Raw genomic sequence first — 6,000 nt, 5'->3', positions numbered from 1 at the left:
CGTAGGTATAGGAACATTTGAGAGATAAATTTAGCCCTTACGCCAAGTAAATCTAGTCTGTCAGACTAGAAGGCTTGTAGCGTTATTATGCTGCCCTCATCAATTACAGAAGAATCTCATCTCTAGCACCAAGAGAATTTTGGCACTAAAATACCAAAGTATCGGTTCTTGTTAAATCCCTACTTTTTTGAGAATCAAATGGTAAAGCACTCTCCAGAAGACTTCAGATTCCTCTTTTCTGTTTTTGATGATTGGTTATTATGTGTGAATAACATGGTATATATCTTCCTGCTGTCACATTAATGACTACAAATCAAAATGCACTTTTCTCCACCCTGAAAACCGACAAGTAATCTTAAGTAAGTGTTCAAATAACTGCCTTGAATACAGGTGCTTTTCTTTTAAGGAAACAAATGTAAAGTGACCAGCATATTTATGCTGTTTGACTGTCAATCATCATAGGAAATGACAAAATATTTGCCGAAATGATACATTTTTACAGTTGTATAAATTGTTTGTGGAGTACCATAAACAATGAGCAGTGTTAACGTGCCCTTCACAGCCATTGATCTTTACTTCAAACTGGACTTATGGCGTTTTATTGTCACTCAGGTACCTGAGTACTCACTTATTTGTCCACTGGGCTGGTGTATAAAGACTCACTGCTTTGCACAAAACGCCTCCTCTTCAAGAACAGAAGTTTACTGGAGAATGTGGGTATCGATCCCACTACCTCTCAGTAGGGATTTAACAATAACCGAGAATTTTGGCACTAATATACCAAAGTATCAGTTCTTGTTAAATTCCTATTTTTTTGAGATTCAAATGGTAAAGCACTCTCCAGAAGACTTCAGATTCCTCTTTTCTGTTTTTGATGATTGGTTATTATGTGTGAATAACACGGTATATATCTTCCTGCTGTCACATTAATGACTACAAATCAAAATGCACTTTTCTCCACCCTGAAAAACGACAAGTAATCTTAAGTAAGTGTTCAAACAGCTGCCTTAAATACAGGTGCATTTCTTTTGGGGAAACGAATGTAACGTGACCAGCATATTTATGCTGTTTGACTGTCAATTGTCATAGGAAATGTCAAAATATTTGCCAAATGACACATTTTTACAGTACCATAAACCCCTGAGCCGTGTTACCGTGCCTGATGATGATTCACAAGCATTGATCTTAACCTCCTACTGGACTTATGGCATTTCATTGTCTCTCTGATACCTCTGGTAGCCTTTACGCCAAGTAAATCAGATGGCATTTAATTGTCTCTCTGGTACCTGAGTACTCATTTATTTGTCCACTGGGCTGTTGTGTAAAGACTCATTGCTTCGCACATGATGCCTCTTCTTCAAGAAGAGGGGCTTACTGGAGAATGTGGGCATCGATCCCACTACCTCTCGCATGCTAAGCGAGCGCTCTACCATTTGAGCTAATTCCCCTGTGAAATACTGCAAGTCCTTGGTTTTGCCAGCTTCGTGTCAAGAACATGTCACAGCGTATTAATGAGGAGGAGAACATTTTGGATAGAATCTGATCTTGCAGACATGGAAACATGGCGGACTAAAGAAAACTCTATCCCGACGAGGATGGGATTTGAACCCACGCGTGCAAAACACAACGGATTAGCAGTCCATCACCTTAACCACTTGGCCACCTCGTCCTCTGGTTAACAAGATTCAGAGGAAAAAGCCGGTCCGGGTCATGACCTCAGGAACGTTTCCAGATAAACAGCTCAGGTTTTTACGTAGGTATAGGAACATTTGAGAGATAAATTTAGCCCTTACGCCAAGTAAATCTAGTCTGTCAGACTAGAAGGCTTGTAGCGTTATTATGCTGCCCTCATCAATTACAGAAGAATCACATCTCTAGCACCAAGACAATTTTGGAACTAAAATACCAAAGTATCGGTCATTGTTAAATCCCTACTTATTTGAACTCAAATGGTGAAGCATTCTCCAGAAGACTTCAATATAGGTGCATTTCTTTTGGGGAAAGGAATGTAACGTGACCAGTATATTGATGCTGTTTGACTGTCAATCATCATAGGAAATGTCAAAATATTTGCAGAAATGATACATTTTTACAGTACCATAAACCCCTGAGCAGTGTTAACGTGCGTGATGACCTTTCAACAACATTGATCTTTACCTCATACTGGACTTAAAGGATGGCATTTAATTGTCTCTCTGGTACCTGAGTACTCATTTATTTGTCCACTGGGCTGTTGTGTAAAGACTCATTGCTTTGCACACGATGCCTCTTCTTCAAGAAGAGGGGCTTACTGGAGAATGTGGGCATCGATCCCACTACCTCTCGCATGCTAAGCAAGCGCTCTACCATTTGAGCTAATTCCCCTGTGAAGTACTGTAAGTCCTTGGTTTTGCCAGGTTCGTGTCAAGTACATGTCACAGCGTATTAATGAGGAGGAGAACATTTTGGATAGAATCTGATCTTGCAGATATGGAAACATGGCGGACTAAAGAAAAAACTCTCCCGACGAGGACGGGATTCGAACCCACGCGTGCAGAGCACAATGGATTAGCAGTCCATCGCCTTAACCACTCTGCACCTCGTCCTCTTGTTAAGAGGATTCAGAGGAAAAAGCCGGTCCGGGTCATGAGCTCAGGAGCGTTTCCAGATAAACAGCTCAGGTTTTTACGTAGATATAGGAACATTTGAGAGCTAAATTTAGCCCTTACGCCAAGTAAATCTAGTCTGTCAGACTAGAAGGCTCATAGTGTTATTATGCTTTACTACCTCTCGCATGCTAAGCGAGCGGTGTACCATTTGGCCAATTTCCCCTATGAAGTACTGCAACTCTTTGGTTTTGCCAGGTTATTTACAAGTACATGTCACAGTGTATCAATGAGGAGGAGAACATTTGGGATAGAAACTGATCTCTGTAGACATGGCTCAGTTCTCATTACATCACTATTTCCTCTGGTAGAGCATTCTTCAAAAGACTTCAGAAACCTCTTTTCGGTTGTTGATGACAGGGGATAATGTTTGAAAAACAGAGAACTAAACTCCTTTCTAATGAGGATGGGATTCAAACCCACACATGCAGAGCACAATGGTCAAGCAGTCCATCGTCCTAACGACTCAGTCACCTCCTCCTCTCTTCAATACATTTCAGACAGGACATAATGTGTGAAGAACACGTTATAGCTTCCTGCTGTCGCATTAATAAATACAAATCGAAAAGACTTTTTCTCCACCCTGAAAACCAAAGAGTAATCTTAAGTAAGCATTTCAACAACTGGCTTGAATTCTTCAGAGTTTTATTAAACAGGAAAACTTTTTAATCAACATCATATCTTCTACATTATTATTACTGCTGAAACATTACATTTTATTCTACCTTGATATGGCCAGAGCTGTGCTCATTTCTAGGTAATTGCATTGTATTGTTAGGTGTTTTTGTTTTGTTTTTTTAGACTGTATATCACAATCAGTCCATATTTGTATGACTTCTGTTCTCTGCAAGCCTGTTGATCTGTTTGGTCAGGTTTATGTTGGATTCAGCTTCTTCAGCTTTCAACCGAGAACAGCACTTAAAACGGTTTTGTCATAAGTGACTTTTCCTTTTTGCTGCAGCCATGCTTTCCACATATTGTTTTCATTGTTCACTTTACCTGACTCCTTCTTCTCTTTAAGTTTGATGTCTGACTAGAAAGCTTATAGTGTTATTATGCTGCCCTCATCAATTACAGAAGAATCACATCTCTAGCACCAAGAGAATTTTGGCACTAAAATACCAAAGTATCGGTTCTTGTTACATCACTACTTTTCTGAGCACTTACTGGGATATTAGCTCAAATGGTAAAGCATTCTCCAGAAGACTTCAGATTGCTCTTTTCTGTTTTTGATGATTGTGGATTATGAGTGAATGACACGATATATATCTTCCTGCTGTCACATTAATGACTACAAATCAAAATGCACTTTTCTCCACCCTGAAAACCGAAGAGTAATCTTAAGTAAGTGTTCAAACATCTGCCTTTAATACAAGTGCATTTGTTTTGGGGAAACAAATGTAACGTGACCAGCATATTTATGCTGTTTGACTGTCAATTGTCATAGGAAATGACAAAATAATTACCAAAATATTAATTTTTACAGTACCATAAACCCCTGAGCAGTGTTAACGTGCGTGATGACCCTTCAAAACCATTGATCTTTACCTCATACTGGACTTATAGGATGGCATTTCATTGTCTCTCTGGTACCTGAGTACTCATTTATTTGTCCACTGGGCTGGTGTGTAAAGACTCATTGCTTTGCACACGATGCCTCATCTTCAAGAAGAGGGGCTTACTGGAGAATGTGGGCATCGATCCCACTACCATGACCTCAGGAACGTTTCCAGATAAACAGCTCAGGTTTTCACGTAGGTGCAGGAACATTTGAGAGCTAAATTTAGCCCTTACGCCAAGTAAATCTAGTCTGTCAGACTAGAAGGCTTGTAGCGTTATTATGCTGCCCTCATCAATTACAGAAGAATCACATCTCTAGCACCAAGAGAATTTTGGAACTAAAATACCAAAGTATCGGTTATTGTTAAATCCCTACTTATTTGAACTCAAATGGTGAAGCATTCTCCAGAAGACTTAAATATAGTTGCATTTCTTTTGGGGAAAGGAATGTAACGTGACCAGTATATTTATGCTGTTTGACTGTCAATCGTCATAGGAAATGTCAAAAAATTTGCCAAAGGATACATTTTTACAGTACCATAAACCCCTGAGCAGTTTTGACGTGCGTGATGACCCCTCAAAAACATTGATCTTTACCTCATACTGGACTTATAGGATGGCATTTAATTGTCTCTCTGGTACCTGAGTCCTCATTTATTTGTTCACTGGGCTGTTGTGTAAAGACTCATTGCTTTGCACACGATGCCTCTTCTTCAAGAAGAGGGGCTTACTGGAGAATGTGGGTATCGATCCCACTACCTCTCGCATGCTAAGCGAGCGCTCTACCATTTGAGCTAATTCCCCTGTGAAGTACTGTAAGTCCTTGGTTTTGCCAGGTTCGTGTCAAGTACATGTCACAGCGTATTAATGAGGAGGAGAACATTTTGGATAGAATCTGATCTTGCAGACATGGAAACATGGCGGACTAAAGAAAACTCTATCCCGACGAGGATGGGATTCGAACCCACGCGTGCAGAGCACAATGGATTAGCAGTCCATCGCCTTAACCACTCGTCCACCTCGTACTCTAGTTAATAAGTGTCAGAGAAAAAGACGGTCCGGGTCATGACCTCAGGAACATTTCCAGATAAACAACTCAGGTTTTTACGTAGATATAGGAACATTTGAGAGCTAAATTTAGCCTTTACGCCAAGTAAATCTAGTCTGTCAGACTAGAAGGCTTGTAGCGTTATTATGCTGCCCTCATCAATTACAGAAGAATCACATCTCTAGCACCAAGAGAATTTTGGCACTAAAATACCAAAGTATCGGGTCTTGTTAAATCCCTACTTATTTGAGCTCAAATGGTGAAGCATTCTCCAGAAGACTTCAATATAGGTGCATTTCTTTTGGGGAAAGGAATGTAACGTGACCAACATATTTATGCTGTTTGATTGTCAATCGTCATAGGAAATGTCAAAAAATTTGCCAAAGGACACATTTTTACAGTAGCATAAACCCCTGAGCCGTGTTACCGTGCCAGATGATGGTTTACAACCATTGATCTTAACCTCCTACTTGACTTATGGCATTTCATTGTCTCTCTGGTACCTGAGAACTCACTTGTGTGTAAAGACTCACTGCTTTGCACACAATGACTTGTCTTCAAGAAGAGGGGCTTACTGGAGAATGTGGGCATCGATCCCACTACCTCTCGCATGCTAAGCGAGCGCTCTACCATTTGAGCTAATTCCCCTGTGAAGTATTGCAAGTCCTTGGTTTTGCCAGGTTCGTGTCAAGTACATGTCACAGGGTATTAATGAGGAGGAGAACATTTTGGATAGAATCTGATCTT

At 40.2% G+C, this 6,000-nt stretch overlaps 7 non-coding genes across 7 annotated transcripts; all 7 read right to left on the bottom strand.

Annotated features, from left to right (window-relative positions):
• Positions 1-1,375: 1,375 nt before the first annotated feature.
• Positions 1,376-1,448, bottom strand: trnaa-agc. The gene has a single exon. It is a non-coding gene; the product is annotated as a tRNA-Ala (tRNA).
• Positions 1,449-1,587: 139 nt separating this feature from the next.
• trnas-gcu lies at positions 1,588-1,669 on the bottom strand. Its single transcript has one exon. It is a non-coding gene; the product is annotated as a tRNA-Ser (tRNA).
• Positions 1,670-2,291: 622 nt separating this feature from the next.
• Positions 2,292-2,364, bottom strand: trnaa-agc. The gene has a single exon. It is a non-coding gene; the product is annotated as a tRNA-Ala (tRNA).
• A 139-nt stretch (positions 2,365-2,503) lies between these two features.
• On the bottom strand, positions 2,504-2,584 carry trnas-gcu. The gene has a single exon. It is a non-coding gene; the product is annotated as a tRNA-Ser (tRNA).
• A 2,352-nt stretch (positions 2,585-4,936) lies between these two features.
• Positions 4,937-5,009, bottom strand: trnaa-agc. Its single transcript has one exon. It is a non-coding gene; the product is annotated as a tRNA-Ala (tRNA).
• A 139-nt stretch (positions 5,010-5,148) lies between these two features.
• trnas-gcu lies at positions 5,149-5,230 on the bottom strand. The gene has a single exon. It is a non-coding gene; the product is annotated as a tRNA-Ser (tRNA).
• A 598-nt stretch (positions 5,231-5,828) lies between these two features.
• Positions 5,829-5,901, bottom strand: trnaa-agc. Its single transcript has one exon. It is a non-coding gene; the product is annotated as a tRNA-Ala (tRNA).
• Between the last annotated feature and the right edge of the window lie 99 nt (positions 5,902-6,000).

This window comes from Seriola dumerili, unplaced genomic scaffold (genome assembly GCF_002260705.1).
Source record: "Seriola dumerili isolate Sdu_G_001 unplaced genomic scaffold, Sdu_1.0 BDQW01000149.1, whole genome shotgun sequence".
In the NCBI taxonomy this organism is placed as follows: Eukaryota; Metazoa; Chordata; class Actinopteri; order Carangiformes; family Carangidae; genus Seriola; species Seriola dumerili.
The sequence above is the reverse complement of the archived record's forward strand: the minus strand, read 5'-3'. Positions and strand labels throughout refer to the sequence as shown.